General features: G+C 29.7%; 1 protein-coding gene across 3 annotated transcripts in view; it reads left to right on the top strand.

The window, feature by feature from the left end:
* LOC107444693 (alpha-2C adrenergic receptor-like) overlaps window positions 1-21,369 on the top strand; it is a 189,355-nt gene that overhangs the window by 85,326 nt on the left and 82,660 nt on the right. The window contains exon 1 of one of the 3 annotated variants that reach the window (XM_071178697.1): window positions 1,700-2,029. The exons of 1 other annotated variant lie outside the window; for it this stretch is intronic. The gene's annotated coding sequence lies outside the window, so the exon portion shown is untranslated. Of the gene's footprint in view, window positions 1-1,699; window positions 2,030-2,910; window positions 3,147-21,369 lie in introns of those variants that run through there. One more of the 3 variants, XM_071178700.1, reaches the window with a different exon arrangement.

Genomic DNA, 21,369 nt, shown 5'->3' on the forward strand with positions numbered 1-21,369 from the left:
TTGAAGGGGATTACGATTACAAAATAGTTTTTTTTTATAGGATTAAAAAATTTATTGCATAATTTATTGATGTTTAAATAAGTTTCAAAAAGCAAAATTACAGTGCTACTTACTGAAGAAATTTGAGTAATTGTTTGTAAATTTTTTTAGTTTTTATTTGAACAAGAGTGAAAATTGAATGCATTTATTTTATGCTTGTATATCTGAAAAAATGGCCAAGATAGCCTGGTTGGCAGGGCGTTGGAAGTGGAATTTCGAATCCAGCGGCCAAAGACTTCCCGTTTAGTACATTGTGACTAGTGCATGTTAAATCTATCGGGTCACATAGTTCTCCATGTTCCCATAGCAAATTATAGCTTATAGTGAATTGAAGATTGATCGTTCTCTGGTTCAGGATAAAATTACAATTTGTGGATGAATGAATGGATGTATGAATGGGATTACTCTATAAACGGGTGTGACATATGGGTGTGACAAAAGTTGAATTCTTAGCCATATATTGCACCACTTGTGAAAACAAGAACCACACCTCCTGCCTTAATGGTCTACGGCAACAATAGCATATCTTTAAAAGTAGTTTTTGAATATGGGCTTTTACATAATTAAACATGAAGATGGCATAAATCTTATTAATTCTTAGTTTTTAAACATATTATTCCAAGAAACATTTTCTTTAAAATTGCAAACATATTTCTGAATCTCTAAGTATCTGTAGAGAGCATTGAAAGAAAATGATCTTAATATGGCCAACAAAAAATTTGTTTAAAGAAAAATTTAGATTTATTTTAAAAATAGATTTTATTTCTCATTGTTGGTCAATTTATTTTATATAGAAATATATACTGCAGCTAAGATCTGGTACAAGGCAGAAAACGTTTTTATGTTATTACACAAGTTTAATAGAATTAGAAAAAAAGGAATAAAATGAGTGCATTTTGGTTGTTTCTCTTAGGTCTGTTTTCCAGTGGTTAATTAAAGCACAATATTCCACTCTATTTCAAATAAACTTTCCAGAAACAAGCGCTATCAGAGACGTACTGGCTCAGGGGATATAACACTCGCCTCCCAATGTGGTGAACCGGGGTTTGATCCCGACATTGGCTGGTCGATACGAATTCCGCATCCGGCTTGCACCGACTACAGTGCTGACGTGAAATATCCTCAGTGGTAGACGAATCATGGATTAGAGTCCCCTTTCCGTCACGCTAACCGAGGGAGGCTCTCGTTGTCTTCCTCTCCATGTCATGCAAATGCTGGTTAGCTAAAAGTCCTCCATGAAGGCAAATTTCTCCCAATACTTAATCCGTGAGCTCCCTTGTCTTCTGGATTGGGTTCTAAATTACAAGGCTACGGAGTTAATCATTAGAAGTCGTAAACCTAAAAATTGGGCCAGCTGTTCAACGACGGTAATAAAATAAAAATACACACGCAAGCATAGCATGCACTATAAAAAGTAAAACAATTGTCAGTGGAAGTTTCAAACCTTTGGTAATAATTTAGTTTCAAAATTTTTTTTACATTATAATTGTATACACAGAATTTTACTTTTTGTAAATGACTTAAAATATCTTTGTCAAAATAACAAAATAATCCGATTTAAATAAAAATGAAAATCTGATTTATATAAAGTAAATCTTTGTTTAAAAAAATCACGAACACAGCTTTTTTATTTCTTTTCTTGTAAAAAATGCTTTTTGTTCCAAAATATCAAGCATGCTATGTTATTAAGTAAATATTACCTTATTATAACCGCAATATTTGTTCACATGATATTTTAATTGGCCTTTTTCGCTTGTGTGGAATTAAGATTAAGTGAAGTTATGACCATGTGATATATTATCTTCCTCATTCATGATTCCACGTCTGCTCGAGATTCTCTCATTTAAAGATTTTGTCAACATCAGAAAATAACTTTAAAAGTATGTTTCGTTAATTTTTAGGCAGTTAAAAACCACTCAAAATTCGACATCTGCTCGAGATCATATTCCTAAAAAGATTTTGTCAACGTCACGCGATGAAAACTTTATAAGTATGTTTCTTTATTTTTTATCAATTAAAAACCTTTCAAGATTCTACACCTGCTTGTCTTTCTGACTTGTTAACATCAGATAATTTTTTTATGCAATTTAAATATTTTATGATGTTTGTGTATGGACAAATCTCTCGCAATGGGTTAATTCGTGGTTATGAGCATTATAAGGGCTTATCCTAACTTCCAGTTGCAACAAAATAAGTACGGAAGAGAGAGTTCACTGAGAAAAAAAAGTATAGTGACATTTACCAGAATATGGTAAGATTTACCGTGTTTCTGGATACCAAAAGCTCACTAACTTTTACCGTAATGATTTTGAGGAAATTAACAGTAAAATAAAGTTTCATAATATGTGATAAAATTTGGCAAATGTAATAAAATATAGCAATTTTATCATAAAAATTTCGACCCTGGCATAATAGCTATTTTTTCAGTAAAATTTACTTTTCAGATTTTGTTTTACTAAATGTATGGTAATAAGAACTACAATTTTGAAAATCAGAATTTCCAGTAAACCGTTACCATATGAATGAAAATTACCAAATAAATGGTTAAAATACCGTTTATTTTGCTTTTATTTTTTTAACAGAACTGTCCTTGCCACACAATACTGTAATTTTACCAGAATTTTTTTCTCCGTGTATGATTGTAGATAACAAACACTCTTGCATCTCTGCAACTTGCAATTTCCTTTACAAAATAACTAAGATAACAAATAAATATTTTTAACTATTTATTTCTATAAATATTTTAAAAGCATGAATTAACACAATTGAAATAATTGCTATCGTTTGCTAAAATTATATAAACTAAATTGAAATTGCAATTTCTATTACGATATTTCTATCAAGAAATATTGTAATCAGAAGAGAATTTATTATTCGTAGAAAATTTAATGCACCCATTTCTGTCTAAATTTCTGTTTTATGGTGCTGAGCATATGGCGGAAGATTCTTTTGATTCTGGGAGCAGATAAGAGAAAGTTGGTGCAGTCAATAACACTAAAGGATTTCTTTATCGGCTAAATTTATCACCAAGTCTGCAGAAAAGAAGCTTTACTTTAATTCGGCATTGGATTTTGGGACGAACAAGGAGCATTGAAAGAGTTTAAGAGGTAAATAAAAATCACTGATCAGAAACAGATCTTCGTTTATTTTGCTGGTCATTAACTTGAAGGGGATTACGATTACAAAAATCGTATTTTTTTTAAGATAGGTGTATCAGATTTTAACTAACTGAACCACGACAAGTACTTTTTTTTCCTTTTAAATATTTTTATTATTCAGTTTGGTTATATCAGTACATTTTGTTTTTTAAAATTAAAAGAAAAATTTGCGAGAAAACCTATCACATACATTCCTTTTGTACTAGAAGAAATAAAACTAAAATCTCTTTTTTTATGATTCAGAACCTGTTTTAGCTACATTTAGTTAATTTTAACCAATATTTCGTCTCAAATTCAAATTATTTTGACAAAGCAGCGTTAATACATGTGTATCATCTTTGTAGGAGTTATCCAACAATTTTATCAGTTATCCAACAATTTTTATCTGATATTTAGAACATTTCCTCCATATGACGGGATAATGCAGGGTTTAGGATGCAGGGTTGAGCAGATTTCCGGGGTTTAAATCCAGGTGATGACTTAGAACTTATTCACTGATACTCCTTTTCAATTGAGTTAAGCGACGCATTGAATTAAGCCTAATGCTTCCGACAAAATTTGCATTTTGTAATAAGTGAAGACAATTTCTTAAACCAGCGAAGTAATTCTTCAAAGCATTTACAAAGAAACAAAAAGAAGATTATTTCGTAAATTTTGAGTATAATTTTTTACAGTGTGGGAGAACTTTTGAGTATAATATTTCACAGTGTTAATCATCAGATTAAATATATTAATATGATAATTTTTTTCTTTTCCTCAATTTTAACTTTAAATCTCACGTACCAAATTTTATTTAGTTCAGTTATAAAAGGAAAATACAATATATAACCCATTGCACTTGACATGAAAAGAGTCTGCAAAGTCAAGAAAGCTTCCTAGCAACCAACGCTGGAAAAAAATAGTCTCCTTTTAAAAAAAATGACTATTGATAATGTTAATTAATAATACATCTTCACTGCAAAAATAATCTGACCATTCTATTTTTGCTGTTGTTGCTTATCCTCTTCTGGCCTGACGAAGTCAGACCAGATCTATGAACCCGTTGACTTAAATGAAGTCGAAGACCAAAAGAGGAGTAGAGTAGATGTCTTCTATAGAAAACCAAGACAGACCAGGATATGATCGGCGGAAGCCTGGTGTAGATGGCATTTAGGGCAAAGGGGGTAGGTTTTAACTCCTTCGGAAAATGGTAAACCCTTTCGGAAAATGGTAAACCCGGTAGCTAGGCTGGAGAGGGTGGTGTAGACTCTCCTTTCAAAGAGAAGAGTCAAAGAAACTCCCTTATTTCCATTGCACCAATGGTGGGTGTACAAAATCAGCCAGTCTATAAGAAACTGTGATTTCTTCATGGAATAAAGTTCATGATAATTCTATTTTTATCTTATGTGAATCTAAATTCATTATGCATGTTCATAAATGCGTGGTGAGACAAAATAAACCGGAAAAAGAGTGGTTATGTTTAAGGCAAGTGTACCTGATTTAATTTCAGTATTTTGTTTTCTGATTTTTCCTATAAGGTGTTAAGTAAAAATAGAATTAAAGCTTAAATGCACTGCAGTGTAAATTTAAGTAATTCTATTGTAACTTTTAAGGACTCTTTTAAAGAGTAGAATTCTGCATTTTTTTTCTTTGAATTTTTGAAGACATTGGAAGTTAATTTATAAAGTATAAAAAATGTTCATGATTTACAGGTTGAAAAGATCTGTAAAAATATTAAAGTATCTTATAGAAAGAACAAAATAATTATTTTAGGAAAAAAACATTAAAAAAATTTAGAAGTTTAATTAAAAGTTTAATAAAATGTTCTTTGATTTTCTTCACAGTTAACGTCATTGATTTTAATACGTAGTCCATGGAATTTTGTTAGATAGCAAGATAATTTTTTTTAAATTTATTTTTTGTTGTAAAACTTTCATTCTAAGACTCCAGTAACTGATAAAACGTCTATTGGGAGGAAAAATGCAAAAAATGCCATTTCATAATTCGCAAAATATAGATAAGAATGGAAAACTCTGCTACTAACAAGAAAGGGATGAACAAACTTCTAGTTATTTAGGACTCAAAACTCATAGAATGCGTGTTGTCATAAAACGCCCCTCCCCGCGTCCTCCGGGGTCAAGCAATAGAGAAAGGAGAACAAGCTTGAACAGGATAATAAAGAAAAGTTATATAAAAAGCAGGTTTGAAGAAATTCCAAGGTGCCAGAAGCAGAATTTAAATTAGAATGAATTTAAAATATTGGTAAAAAAGGGTTTTTTCCCTTCAAAATATGGAATGATTTCCAGAAATCTAAGCCATTTTATATAAAAAACAATGTTGAATGAGTTCAGCATCGAAACATACAAGCCTATTCTAAGCTAGGGTTAATCTGTCAGTCTCAGGACTGACAGATTAGCCCTCTGGGCTCATTAGCCGTTCATTAACGGGGGATTGAATCTCAACGTTGACATCACAATATTTTGCATTTTTTTCAAAGCATAGGGAGTTTCCAGTATCTTGCACTCCCTGATTTGTGTCCTGAACTCTCCAATGCCCATTTTCTGACGAAAATATCTCCAGTTAAATTTCTTTTTCACAGTTTAGAAACCATACTAGTTGTAAATGGTTAAGAAACCGTTTAATTTTCTTTTCATGGTTTCTTAACCACACTAATTGTAAACGGTTTCAAAACCATAAAGGTAAAAATTGTCCATTTCCGTAAACTTAAAGGTTAGCTGCACAGACTGCTGCCTGTTATTTTACCATAATTTTAGAATGAAATTCTAACAGTGTTGTGTGGAAGATTAGCGCTCAAAACATGAGTAATCCAGAGTGATAATATAATGCACACTGTAAAGCAAAATGTAAAAAATGCTTAAAAAAAAGGGCCATTTGACAGAATGTCATGAAATTAGAAGAGAGCATTCAGGAAGAAGAGAGAAAAGATATGACGAAATTTTAAGGATGAATGACCCTTTGATGGTCATAGCGTAAATTGTTTGAACTTCCATTGGTATTTAAATCTAAATAAATAAATTAGGAAAAAAATGAAATTAGTTTTTAACTGCAATTATGCTGAAAATAGAAATAAAGTCAGCTATAAAAATAGCTTCCAATGGCCGTGAAACTTCCTCGGGATATGCTAGATATGATGTAAACTGTTTTCCATGCAAGTTGGAATTGGGACACTACATTAAAAACAACTGATCAAATCATTTTAAGTGTGGCATTGGAAGCATGCCATTCTATTTCTGTTTTCTTTTCCGTTGAAAGAAAGAAAGGAATCTTGCAATTAGACCGCTTAGCGAAACATTTTCCAAATGACATCAGAGGCAAAAGTCACGGGGATTACACCAAGGAAAAAGAATTGATAAGAACTGCTAGAAAGTGGTAAAATTTACCATGTTTCTGGCTCCAAGGGAACATCAATGCTCTGTAATTTTCATCGATGAGTTTTGATAATAATAATATCAAAAATAACAATACAATTTGATTTTATAATATGTGATAAAATTTGGTAAATGAGAAAAAATTCAGTAATTTAGCATGATATCTTAGAGCATGGTAAAAAACTAATTATTAGGTAAAATTTACTCTTCAGTTTTGTATTTTTTGCAAAAAGTGTAATAGGAACTAAAATTTAGCAAACTAAAATTCCCGGTAAACCGTTGCCATATGAAAGGGAAAATAACCAAAGGAATGGATTAAATGCCGCATATTTTAATTTTATAAACCAGATTTATGTTTCGTATTTACTAGAAATGGAATTACCATGCAATGCGGAAATTTAATTAGAACGCTTATCCCGTGTGAAATGAAATGAAATCGGAACCGAGCCTATTAGAGAAGGACGATTGGTAACACTATTATCAAAATAATAATATTTAAGCAGCTAATTTTACCGGAATTGCAATGTGCCAATGAGAACCATCTTGCGTGAAAAGTGTTTTATCCTAACAGGCATGGAGTTTAAGTATTTAAATGATACGGTTACGCAAAACTTATAGTACAAGCTCCGTCGTCACCCGTACCATCCTTAGAGAATAGGGTACAGAACCCGGTATCTTAAGCTCTAAGATACGCAGGCTTTGTAGTTACTTTTTTTTCTTTTATGCTATTTTAGTTGCTAATAGTAACATGCAAAGTGTCATGTTGCCAAAATTTTAAACTATTTGGCTAACGTGATATCTTTTTTTTTCTTGTATGCGAATATTCAAGTAAAATTGCAGCTCATTCTGATATTTAGTTACTTTTTACGACTCTTTCCCTATTATCAATCTTTTAAAAGTTCAAATTTGTCGAAACATCACATAGAACCTTCATTAACTATGTTTTTTCAAATAAATAATCTAATCATAATAAAAAATTCTCAACTTAACCTTAAAGAAAAAAAAATCGTAATCTCGAAATAATGTCAAAAAACATCTGAAGCACTATACTAACGCTAGAAATTACGAGTATTTCTAAACAACCAACAAAAAATAACAAATAAATTTAAAGCAAAAAATTAGAAAAACCTCTATGTATTGGGCAATTTTTCAATATTTTCCATGCTTCTGAGAGAATGTTTAAACCTTGTTTACCTAGCCCAAGAAGAATTCGAATTTTTCTTAACCAAATATTTGAACATTTTGAACGCGATATTTTTTACAAACAAGAGAACATTTTTATGAATTTTCAAGACAAAGGCATCTTCTATTCCACTTATCTTGTCTGAGAGAATGTTTTTGGCATATTTCCTATACTCAAACGCTCCAAATAAAAAAGAAAAATGCTCCAACCCAATTTCCAAAGAAACATATCCATTCCACCCACATTCCCTTCAGCACCACCTATTTCCTTGCTATTCAGCACTTTTTCCTGACGTCTCAATATTTTTCGGGTATAATACCATAAGAAATCGGAATTCTCTATCTTCGGCCGTCAAGTTTCAACCCTCATATATATATTATCTCCGCCGTCTTATATTTTCATGAGATAAAAATTTGAGATTTGGCGGTCTATATTCTTTTCAAAGAAAACAACACCTTCCAACAACGAATTTCATTGTTCTCCAAAAACTAGCCAACGTTAAAAAGTTTATCATCATATATTTTCTTTCCAAATCAATAAATGGCAAAGCAGTTGTTTCTAAAATTTTATGTGCAATATTTGGTTAGAAATTCGATATTTTTCAGTCTATGTGCTTCGAAGTCAATTTTAGAAAAAATAAATATTTGGATCGTGTATACTTACTAACATCATATACTGTAATTAATATTTAATTCGCAAAAACTTTTGTAAACTAGTATTATATTTCAATATGCTAAGAATCGTAAATACGTGAAACGCATATTTGCTTTTTAATAGAAATCAAGTAAAAAAACATTTTTTTTTCTAAGACTTAATTTAATTGACAACATTAACATTTATTTTTATTGAGTGAAATTTTACAGTCATTTAATTAGTTCTTAGTTACTTTTAATGGTAATTAAAAAGGTTAATTCATAATTATCTGAATTCGGAATAGATATTTGCGTAAAATATTATATTTATTCAGACAAAATGTAATGTAGAAATTAAAATCTTTAACATTATAATAACCAAAGAAAATGCTTATTTCAACATTTCTTTTAAATTTGTTTCAAGATTATGCTATAGATTGAATTTAAAAATTAGTCAATTTTACTTGTAAAAGTGTTTTAACTTACAAATATGGAACGTGTGGTAGGATATGAACATGAAGAAATAAAGGAGAAATAGTTTTACTTGTTTTGAATTTACAACAAAAAACCTGTTGTACATACGTTCAAACCGGAAACGCTTTTTGTCTCCATCGAGTCCTTATTTTGAAAAATTACAATATAAATGTTATAATTTATGTCTGGTAACTCCTAATTTTTTTCTCTTGTGTTTTTTTTGTATTTTATTTATTCGTTTTTTGTTAGTCATCATCATAAAAACTAAAAAATACTGTTTTGCAGTTAAAATATTGTTTTTGGATCCGAAATTTAAAGGTATTTACTTGTGATATTTATTTTTCTTCTTTTACTGTGGTATTATATTCTAAGCAACAACAATGCTGGTGGAACAATCATTAGAGTCGGTGAATCGCATTGAACTGAGGGCTCAAACTCCTATTGAAAATATAATAATGATATTTTAAAGACACGTGTGCGGTTATAATTTATTAAAATTAATTTGATTTGTTTTTATTGTTCAATAGAATATTATTTAATAAAACTGAACAATTGGACAAAATATTCAATTATTTTAAAGTATTACTGCAGTTATTTTCACAAAAATGCTTGTCCGTGAAATTAGATTTTAAACAAATGAAAAACTGACGTGTAATGAAAGATGACGCACTTTTAATTACGAAAAATCTGTTATGAAATTGAAGAAAATTAAATTATTCTGCCTCTATATTTTTACTGAACTGTATGCATCTGAAAATAATTTTTTCTCTTACTGTTGTCTCAAAAAGGAAACTTAACACCTAAAAAAATATCTTAAAAATGAAATTAAAAAATATATAATGTCTCCGCTTCAAAAGCAGAAATAATAATATTTTATAGTAAATATTAATTTTTAGTATACCCCACACTAATGAAATAAAATTTATTTATATTTTTTAATCTCATATTGTTAGTCATTATTCGATTTACATTATTTTGAGATAGCTGAAGTTTCTATTAATAAGTAGAATAATTCAGAATGAAAGAATATTAAAAATGAATGACCCTTATATATTTTAGGCATTTATGTAATAAGCATTATTAGCATTTTTTTCATTAGTTGAAAAATAATTGGTACTTTCTAAGACTTTAACAGAATTTTAATATTTTTTTGAGAAACAATCTGTATAATACAAATAAAATGACTATTTTTCTCTACTTACTGAGAATTCACACATTTCTTAATTTTTGATTACAAAATATTGGACATGATCTAAAAACTATTTTAATAACTGTCTATTCGTTATTGATTTATATACATTATTGACTCAGCGTTACACATTTCCTTTTTATTTAATGTAAAAAAAACTGCAAGATATATATTTTTTTAATTTGCTCAAGTTAAAAAAAAATTACGAAAGGAATAACTTTGTCGTTTTGATTTAAATATTTTGGAAAAGATTCAGCTCACCGAAATCTTGAAGCTTGATCCAGAATTCATTGTCAAGTTCGTTGCTCTTTCTGTGTGACCGATTTCAGCAGTCAGTTCGAGTTGCTAGCTTCGTTTAGTTTCGATTTCTAATAAACGAAGCATGGTTACGCATTGCAATGCATCATATTTGAAAGAAAAGAATTTATTCTAGTTAATATAAATCTGGCTTAGTATTATTCACTTTTTTTTTGTAATATATATGATTGGTGCAATTTATTTGTAATTAATCATTGTATTTCTACTTTTGTATACATATTTTCAAATGATTAACTTCATTCATCATCTTCATTTGAAAATTCACATACCATTACGTAAAAAAAAAGAAAATTGGAAATGTAATTTCCATTTTATCAAATAAAAGGATTTATACTTTACTCCGTCTCTCTCTCGCTCACTCGCTCTAATATAAATAAAAAAAAGTATTTTTTCTTTGCACCAGACAATATATAATATGTATAAGGGAATAAATGTTTTTTAGGTTAAAAATAAAGGAGAGAAAGTTTTCACTTGAGAAGAATAAAAAAAATGTCTTTCGTTAAACTGAAAAAAAAGTTTTTTTTAATATATATATATTTTTAATTAACTCAGCATTATTTACTCTCTTCCCAATACAATTTAACGAAAAAATATTTTTTCAAGCATGTTAAGGTATTTTAAAAATACATGGTTAAAGTTTTAAAAAAATTTGTTATTTGAATTGATACAATACTGTGATAAAAGTTTGAAAATTTTAAAACATTTGATGCATGAAACTTAGCTTTAAAAATATATTATGAAGAATACAGGGTGTTCCAAAACGACCGCATAAACTCTGCACAGCTAGATTCCTCGTTGGGAGAACATAAAAACTGCCCAAAGAAGCGTTCCTGTACGATCAATAGTTTACTAGAAAAATACGAAAAACAATGTATGACGTCACTGCCGATGCAAGAAAAAACACTTTATTGAACATATCAACAGTAGTATACTATGCACGATTTAAAGCAGATGTTCAAAGTGTCCGCCGTGCATGTCGAGGCAGGCTTGAGCACGCCGTGGAATGGCTTTCATCACTCGTTGCAGTGCTCTTTTTTCTTGCACCAGCAGTGACGTCATACTTTGTTTTTCGCATTTTTCTCGTAAACTATGGATCGTACAGGAACGCTTCTGTGGGCAGTTTTTATGTACTCAAAACGACGAATCTAGCTGTGCAGAGTTTATGCGGTCGTTTTGGGACACCCTGTATAAGTAGCGCAAATACAGCTGTTTCTCATTTAAAAAAGAAATTATAGTTCTTGTAATGTAAAATATATGCTTATTAGCTTGATAAGAGGGCTAATATCCTACAATAACAAGAAAAAATAATCGCTTTGTGTCACTTCAAGACCAACAACTCATTTTTTCACAATTCTACAAATTTACATTGATATCAGAATTACAATTCCTGAAAACTAGCTTTTCACAATATCATAACAAATTTTAGGAAATGCAAATACTGCTGTATGGAGAAAAAATCAATACAATATTGTTTATTGCAAACTTTTTTGGTTGTCGGTTACTTCTTAATCTGTTTTTTTTAATACTAATACTATGTATCTGATTTAACTTCCATAATGAGTGTATAACAATTTTTATCATTAATTTTTAGAGTTTTGATCAATTTTCAAGATTCTTCCCTTCTCTACTAAAAATAATAAGAAAAAAAATTAGTAATTTTAACTAGATTTTTGCTGGAAGAGTTAACAAAATATTTTGGGCTTTTTGATTAATTGTAATTTATTAAAATTGATGAATTTATTAAAATTGCTGACGATTATCTTTAAAAATCTTTAAGATCATTAAAACCTGGGAAAATTTTCAGGTCTTTCAAAAATTAGTGCATATTCAAAACAATAAAATTACTTGTACATTGAATTCGTCCGGTACGCTCTTTGTGTCAAGCCACCTCTTTTTGTAATTGGAAGAAGTGTAAGCAGTATTCCTCGAAAATATCTTCGATATTTTTGAAAAAAATTATCAACATTATTATACGCAATATGCATTCAGTGACAAATTTTTTGAGAGTTGATTTCAGACGAGAAGACTGAAAGACAAATTCAATTTATTCTTAGAAATGTTGTACTTTCTGTGCAATTTCTTATACATCTTCGTAATATCCAGCTTATTAAACTAAATATTATGTGCTGCAAAACAAAATGTGACATTAAGTTGAACGATTATTTATTTACCATTTCTTAATGCGATTCGAAACTTATAATATCTTAATACCGAAGGGGAAAAAATCAAAAATTGCAATATGTGCGATAGAAATTAAATAAAAAGAACTGAGATGTCTAGAGTGAGGACATCGAAATCACTTTCGCCAAGGTCCACTTAATATCCTTTTCCGCATTAAAAGTTACTTTCAGATGATATTATTTAAGTCAATATTAAGAATTAAAAGTGAAGGAAGCATTCAGAAAAAAATATTATTTCCCTCAGAAATATTTCAACAATAAACATTTCCTTTTGTCTATCAGTGGAGGTAGTAAAAGTTATCATTGGGTGATATTATACAAGTCAATATAAAAAATTAAATGAAGAATGAAGCATTCAAAAATAAACAAGTGGAATGAAGCATTCCGAAAAAAGAAATATTTTTTACCTCAGAAACATTTAAATATTTCATTTTAACCATGAACATTTCATATTACTATGAACAAAGATTCATAGCATTAATTGTTGTTCGTGTTAAAATGAAACAAAGTAAAATCAATGGTTGATTGAAAATGGATGTAATCAAATTACATGCCAAGCACCTTGCTTGCTGAACTGAGCAAATAAGCCATGTAATTAAAACATAGTTTATTTTCTTGTGGATTACAAGAAAAAAAGGGGAAATGTGCTCCAACATTTTTTTCTAATTTACAAAAAAATCACACTATTTTTGCCTCGTTTACGTGGCACGGCAATAAATAATTCTTATTTTTTTTAAAGTTTATAAGCCTAGTCTTAAGAAAATGAACACAGACTTAAGCTCTCACTCTTAAATAACTATCATCACTTAATATTTATACTAAATTTTCCTTTGTAGTTTTCATTGTATAAGTTGCTATATTTTAGATTTAGAAGTCGGTGACAAAAATGGTAATTTCCTAATGCCCTGGAAAGTAGGATCTATTTACTTCCGGTAAATAATAACATGTTCAATTTCCCTAAAATAATATCCGCATATCTGTAGCATTTTTATTGTTTTGAATCATATGAAGATCAAGTTAAATTATTTATTTAGTGATAATGGTTACAATTCTTAAAGTGGACCAAAACAGATTAGAGCGGCTTTAAAATATGATAACAGAATTTTTCTTCTCTTTAAATTCAAAAATATGTTTTTTCATATAATCGAGCACTTAGTTTAAGTTAAATGTTATTTGAGTGCTATAAAAACTGTGTGAAAACAAGTTATTGCATGGTGCGTTTATTTTTTTTTTCCAAATTGTATTGAATTTTTATGGATTGAAATAGTCTTGACAATTAGTGTTCCCAAATAGTTACTATGACTACAAGCAATGGAATGAATCTGACTTTTTTTGTTTTAAATTACATTTAATGGTTAGCAATTAGCATTTGTAAATTATAAATAGCAAGAAAATAAATGAAAATCATTAAGACTACTGTTTTCAAATGTATAAAATATAATTATTATTCTGTTGTTACTGCAAAACTCTAAAAGTTCAAAACACATTTTCATAAATTTATTTAAAATAAAAACCCAATTCATCAACCGGAAATAAGTCGGCTTTGATAGAAAAATATTCTTTAAATTGTTTATTGAAACCGTTTCCCATCGCTAGCCAACCACGAAACTCCTTTTCCTTTCGAAATCCTTTAAATACATTTAAGAAAACAACAAAACAATTTAATGGTCTCCCATTGCTGCCAACAATTCTGAACAAGCTGAGAAGCAAGACTCATTCTGAAGAGGGACTGAACCCGTCAAATGCCGATCAAGATTGAAGAGGCTCTGAATTGCTAGACCTTTTGGTGATGGAAAATCACGTAATTCCCATCTACGGGGCCACCAGATGTAATGCCGGGGCGTGACTGGCACTTCGATTTCGATTTTAGCTCACAGAATGAAAAATAACCTTTTAAAGCCTGTAACGGATATTTTTTTTTTATTATTTTAGTTTAAAGAAACTGCTGTCGGCAAGTGGACAGTATGTTGACTTGAATCTATGAACAAAAGAGATTGATGAAACTTTAGTTCAATGAAGCTTGAAGTAATAATGTGATTTAATACGTAAGAGTTTAAATTTTCCGAGTGGAACATAAATGTTCGATATCTATATAAGTAATGCAAAATTTTTAAATATATGTATGTGTTTATTTACCTTTATACTAGCTCGCAATTCTAAACAGTTCCGCACCGAATTTGTTATAAATACGTTAGAAGACACGGCAGTCATAACTGTCTAATTAAGAACTCTCTCTGATCACCTTTTCCCTACAAGCAAAAGAAAGAGTTTTTCAAAGGACTTGAGAAATATTTTATAAGAACGATGTTCTCATTGCCATAAAAATTATCGCGCCTAGAGAGAGTCTTCAGAATTAAACGAAAGTTTGCATACGCAAGTACTAAGAAGATATAAGTAAGTGATTAAAAAATCAACGCAAAATGATCGTTTGTTGAAGGAAAAAATACAAATGAATATAGGTTTTAGTGCCCTCGCCAGCCATCTCCTAAAATCGGAACCTGGCCACTTGTCGACCCAAGTGGTCTCAAATTTACTCATTGCGTGCAAATCTGGGGATCGAACAGGACAGGGAAGGATAGTAATGTGACGGAGGCATTTATGTGATACCCTTACTGTGTGCGATTGAGCATGAAATTGTTGAAAAATGGTTCTTGGAAGCCTGCCATGAGTTGAAACACATATGACTGAAGGACGCCACGAATGCCTACGTTTGAGGTGACACCCTCGGGAGGATTGGAATCGAATGGAACCAAGTCGTCTTCAGTGATGGTTCAGTCTCCAGATTTAATACGTATAAAACTGACCCTCACTTGCGAATGTAGAGCCCCGTGGTGAATAACTCACAACGCTACAGGTTTGGCTCACTGCAGGCTGTAGTGCCACTAAGCTTTTATTTCTAAGATTTCTACCAATATTCGGCAGAAATAAAATAGACAAGGTGGGAAGCAGTTTTTACAGTCCCTCGAACGATATAAGTACGAGAGAAAATTGCTTGATTGTAGTTTATTTTGACTATCATGAATCCGCCTTGATCAACAGTACTACGACAAATGATACTGAATACAATTATTATTTGTTTCAGTGGGATGGACTACTAAAAACACGTTTTGCTTTATCTAGTAACGTAAAACCACTGGAAAGAGCAACAAGAAATTATGATTTTTTAAAAAGATGAAATTATTTTAGCTTTTTAAATTGTGTTAGAATATATCTTTCTGTTTTGTGCATTGTTTTGAAATATAAATAACGATTTATTTATTATTTTCACCTTCTCACTACTTACGAAAATGGATATAAAGCTAGTTGGTAATAATAAATTCATCTATCACAGTTAATTTCACATAGTCGGTGCCATGTGAAATGTTATATTTTATTAATTTACTTCTGATGCGATCATCTTTAATGTAAAAAATCTAGCACAACAGGATCTTTAGGATCTGTTTATTTCTTCTCTTAAATTAAATTATGTTGTTAAATGGTTTGAATTCAATGCGATATAATGCAGAATCATACAGCATCGAATAATGATACATTTACCTCATAAAATAATGCACGAAATGATACTAGCTCAATAGGAAGATACTTTTCAAATTATAATACTTATGAAAAAAATTATTCGAAGTAGTTGCATGCCTCCTATCTTTATAAACTTTTTTTTCTTTTAAAGATGTGTTTGATAAATCTGTCTTCGTCATAATTTCGTTTAATTAAAGTTGTTTTTATTATTTAACTTACAATAGATAGAGAAATGAGTTTGTGAATTCATATTTTTAAATAAGGACTTGCAAAAAGAGACCCAGAAATTTAAGTCCCGGGGTTCTAACAGCCAGTAATTTTCACAATGTAGCAGAATCCCTCAATGGTCCCTCAAAATCCCCTTTTTAACTCCAACTGGATCTCTTTCCCCCCTTCTTGTTAGCTGAAACATGTTTTGACATGTTTGGTTGAAACATTATGAAACAGATAAAATCAGTTAAGCAGAAGTCGGCCAAAGTAGGTTTTATAAATTTAATTTGCGAAAAAAATATTTTTAAAAAAATAAAAAATTAAATTTATGTTTTTATGTTTAAAAAAATTAAAAATACTGAAATAAAAAGCTTCTTTACAAAAGCAATCGGTAACTCTGTATTTATAATTTATGAGCTTTCATTAAATATGAAAATAGATTCTAAGACAATGAGTTCAAATGAGTAGCTTTACAAACTGTTTTTGGCGAAAAAAACTCATTTGGAATTAAAATTTTTATTCACAAGAGTTTGTTGAGTATTTTATAATTACGGAATATTATTGTATTCCATAATTCTATTCAAATATTCTGTAATGAAAAAAATGAGATTGTTTTCTTCATACTCAGTTAAAGCTTTGACATGAAATATTTTCGATATATTACTTAAAAAGAAGTATTTCAAAACCAAAAATAGATTCTTAATGATAACGTGTGTAAAAGTCGATAACTATTTTCGCATTACTTGCATCGTTTAGCAATTGACTGTTATTCTTATGCTATCTGCAACCTATTTTTCAAGTTGTATGTATTAAACTTCGGCTTCTTCTAACGTATTTGAAGGTTGTGGAAAAAACCGTGGGAAACAATTTTTAATACAACTTCATTAAATTTAAATAAATTGACAAAATATAATAAATTATGTTAGGGGTTGACTTTTAGCAATAAATGAATTAATTGTTGACAGCCTTTGCAGCGAAGTCGAGGTGCAAACGCTTATTAAAATTGTTAGCCCTGTCCCGCAAGTCTCCTACCATTAATCTATGCTATTCCTGCCAACGCGATTTCTCTTGAGAGTCCAAGCTTTTGCGTTATTTAGAACAGGCTTTAGATTCGAAAATGGACCATACACTGTAATTCATGAGATTTAAATTTTTCGAGTAGAGAGGCTATTTTTCAGATGGTATTTTGCCCGGAAAATGCACTTGGCGCAAATCTGGTGTCTTTTTTGCCTACTGAGCTGTTACAGAGTCTTTTTCAAACGTCCTATTTACATTACCTAAGTGCTTTTTGAAACGGGGAAGTACATTATCTTCTAGAAAATCTCGCTGGTACATTTCTTTAAATTTTGTTTAACGGACTCGTCCACAAAAACCAGAGGTTTTTTGCTGCATACGCAAATCACGTTCCGACCATGACTGACTTAGGGTTTTGGTGATGTTCAGTGATTGCCGAGGGGTTTGGAGCGTTTTCAGACTAGATCCTGATGTTCTTGGAGTTATGAGTTTGTTTCTCATGAGAGAAAAGGAATCTCTCCTAGCGCTGACTAGCAGCCCATTGCTGAAAATTTCAGTAAATGTTTGCGAATCTGCATCACTACAAAAGACCACCTTATTGCAACCAATTAAATTTATTTGTTAAAGTTCACTCTTATTATTATTTATTATATTTTTTTAACTTACTTAATTTCATTAAAGTCATAGTAAAAATTGTTCGCACCCTGAAAACTGTCTACTACATGAAACTATAAAATACAAATATAATACAAGGGTTATGAGAGCTGAATTAAAAATAAGTGCTTCACAGCACGTTCCATTGAAACATAATAAAATCCTCAGACATTTTCAAAGTCAACCTTATTGATTTTAGATTTATTTTAAATATTTCACGTATATCGTTTTTAAAGCTATAATAATTTTTTTCTTTTCTTCTTTTTTTTCTAATTTTGAAAGATTGATCTGAATAACGCTCTTTAATAACTTTAAAGAGAAGTTCAATGTATCAGACAAAAGCAGCAAAATGAAAACTATACTTGTCATACGAGCAATAACAGATAAGAACTCTATTACCTTGTAACAAAAACACTATCAGATATTAAATTTGAAAACATCATGATCACTTGATGATCATGGCATTTTTCCCTTTAAACAATTGAGATTTTTATATTTCTTTATTATTTATCTCTTTTGATAAATAAAATCCTGTAGATTAGTCATTTTTATTAATTTTATGCTTTAAGCCTTTTTAACTAAAATAAGAAATATACTGGGGTTATTATATTGTCAGTAAGTTTATTCATACTAACAGTATCCTTTAAACAAGTAGGTATAATTGGGAAAAAAAATTGCGGTATACGAGCGAATATTAAGGGACACATTAGAGAGTGGATTATAGCAAGATCTCCACTAACACACAGATTTGTGAGGAAAATCATTAGTCCACCTAATATATACTGAAACAACCAATCTATGAGTTTAAAACAATGGCTAAAATTATGTATTGTATAAAGTGGCAAATAAAACACTGAATCCCTACGCGAATTTATGAGCACGGAATGTCATTTGCAACGACAAAATCGAAATTGTTACGGAAATGAAGGTAATGGTAGATTTCAAGCCAAATTTATGAAACGTACAGTCTGATTTTTAAATTTTACCACATAATTTTCGTAGTGATTTCTTTTATTTATTTATAATTTTGCATAAGATTAAAGAATAAGAAGGTCAATTTCGAAATTATAAAGGATGATTTTTGTCTTCGATAGTCAGAAATAATAATACATGGATTAATTATATGTAATAATTTTTCTTAAATACAGCTTTAATCAAATAAAAATGGTTTGATCAAGTGCTTATTTTTTAACTTAAATACTTTTGTATAAGCTTTTGAATGATGAACCAATAAGTCATCGAACAATATTTTGTTCCGGCTTGTATAGGGGGAAATTAAAGTTGAGAACAAGTTAAATGGTCCATAATTTAGCATAATCGTTCTTGGTAGATGATAATGCTGTGCTTTAAGACTTGAAATTTGAAAAGTGTGTTGTTTGAAGCGGTTACCTGCTGTTTTAACAAAATCAGTTAGAATTCAAGCAGAGTGTTATTTTTGTTTGTTAGTTATATACTCACGTTATTGAAGTTATTAAAGAAATTTGCAAGAAAATGACCTGATATTGCAACTTTTAACTGTTAAGTGATGATAAGATTAGTTCACACGGTTCAAGGATAATGAAATAAGAGGACAAAAAAAACTCTCATGCTCTTCATTTATACCGATGGTAAAATTAGGGAGGTTTAAAAAACATTACTGAGTTTGACGACAAAAATCTAGAACGCCAAGGACATTGGAAATTCAAGTAAAATTTTATTTTTGGTCGTTAGTTATATGCTCAAGTTATTGAAGAAATTTACAAAAAATAACCCGATGTTTCAGCCCTCAATTTCTTAGTCATAACAAGATTAATTCACTCTTCCAGAACAATGGAATAGGAAGATGGGCAAAAGAAACTCCTTTGCTCTTCATTTAAAGTGGTGATAAAATTAGGAGAGTTGAAACAATATTACTGAGTCTGAAGACAAAAATCAATGAAAATGGCAATAGTATATGTTAAAGTGAGGTTTCCAAATCCAACCAGAAAAACGGCATTTTAAAAACTCTGGTAAAATGCACCCCTTTCGGTATTCACGAATGCGGATGACATTTCGAATATTTATGACAAAACACAAAAGCCAATATTTCAACTAATCTCTATTATACTTTACTATCATTTAAATTTCCGAAGTGATATCTTCATAGTAAGTTAAACAATGAAGTACTTAACGTGACTTCAAACTCTCTTTGAATTTAATATACAATCTGAATGTTAAAACGCATTTTTAGGTCTTAAAGCCTGTCTTTTAATTGATTATGGTTTTCAGATTTTAAAAAAAGCACGTGTATTTGTTATAACATTAGTAAAAATACAATTGGAACAATCTTTTACTGTAACCTGCGCTTCATCTTACATTATATTATAAGAAATATTAAATAAGTTATAAAATATATAAGTAATAAATTTAAACTAAGTATACTTTATTTCATTTTCCTTTACACTAGATAAAGGAATTTTCCGAAAATATTCCCTTTATCTGAGTTAAATGTAGTAAAGAACTATAACTATAGTTAATGCCTCTTGTTGCTGACAGTTATGCTATGTTTATGACTATTTATGGCTCGCATTCTTTCATCGCTGCTCATTTATTTTATTTAAAGCTTCTAATAACTAGATAAATAAAAAACGATCATTTTTTCGAGATAATATGAAAAATGTTTTTAGCTATATCATAAATGATTTTCATTTTTGTTCCAAGATATTGCAACAAAATATCTTACTTCAATTGAAAATTGTAATAGTTCAATAAAACGTGAGTAAGTGGGCACTTTTGTTTCTAAACTAGATAGTTTTTACTCTCAACATTCTGATTGGCGTATTTTTGGAATTATATGAGTGCACATTCATCAACTTATAACCTTCATAAAAAAGTAGATTTTATGGAATGTTTGAGAAGGGAGAAAGCAATCTAATGTTTAGCAAAAATCAGTAGCTTTAGTAATAACGATCTATTTTTTTTTTTTTTTACATATAAGCAAAACTAATCTATTCTAAAGTCACCAATCCAGAAACATGTGGGGCAATCCATTCAAAATTTACACCTATGATACAAAAAGTATATATTTTTTTTTTATTGAAAATAAATCGACACGTATTTTTGCGTTTTTGTTTAAATTGCATATTTTTGACTATACGAATTTTTGAAAATTTCGCTTTTTTGAGCACACGACTTAGCAAGTTATTTTTTAACGTACTGCCATCCAACAACAAAAGTATTTAAATACACTTTCTTGAAGTGATTTTTCTCAAACTTTGAGAAAATCAACATTAAAATATAAAATTTTTTGTTTTTGACATAAAAAAAAAATCGTTTTTTGAAAAAAAAACTTTTTTTTGCAATTTGGACATCTTTGATTTCTTTTTATATTTCGACAGTGTGAAGTATAATCAATGATGATATTAATTCCAAATTTTTGGAATGGTGAGACACTTTGTTCGAAAGATATAAACAAA

The sequence above is a fragment of the Parasteatoda tepidariorum genome, chromosome 1 (genome assembly GCF_043381705.1).
Source record: "Parasteatoda tepidariorum isolate YZ-2023 chromosome 1, CAS_Ptep_4.0, whole genome shotgun sequence".
In the NCBI taxonomy this organism is placed as follows: Eukaryota; Metazoa; Arthropoda; class Arachnida; order Araneae; family Theridiidae; genus Parasteatoda; species Parasteatoda tepidariorum.